Source organism: Egretta garzetta, unplaced genomic scaffold (assembly GCF_000687185.1).
Source record: "Egretta garzetta isolate BGI_Z169 unplaced genomic scaffold, ASM68718v1 scaffold320, whole genome shotgun sequence".
Taxonomy (NCBI): Eukaryota; Metazoa; Chordata; class Aves; order Pelecaniformes; family Ardeidae; genus Egretta; species Egretta garzetta.
The window spans coordinates 1,961,261-1,961,600 of record NW_009258260.1 but is presented as its reverse complement, the minus strand read 5'-3'; positions in this window follow the sequence as shown (position 1 = coordinate 1,961,600).

Genomic DNA, 340 nt, shown 5'->3' with positions numbered 1-340 from the left:
CCTCCGCACCTGCCCCCTCCGCCGCAAAGCCAGACAAAATACCAGCCGCCAGCTTCCGAAACTACTTAAAAATAATGTTTATATATTAAAAATGTGCAGACAGGTGCATGTGAAGACAGGGACACGGACACAAATGCGCGTTTTGGCCCCGGCTCTGCCGCCGTGGGGAAGTGCGCCGTAACTGAGCGGCGGGACGGGGAGCGCTTGGTTTCACCCCGTCACCCTCTTCTCCCCGGTACTTCACAAAACGCTTGAAAAATACCGGGGAAAACCGCAGAAAGTTTAGGGAATTAATTGCATTTTCCCGCCGAGTTTTGGAAAGATCGCAACGGTGGTCAAA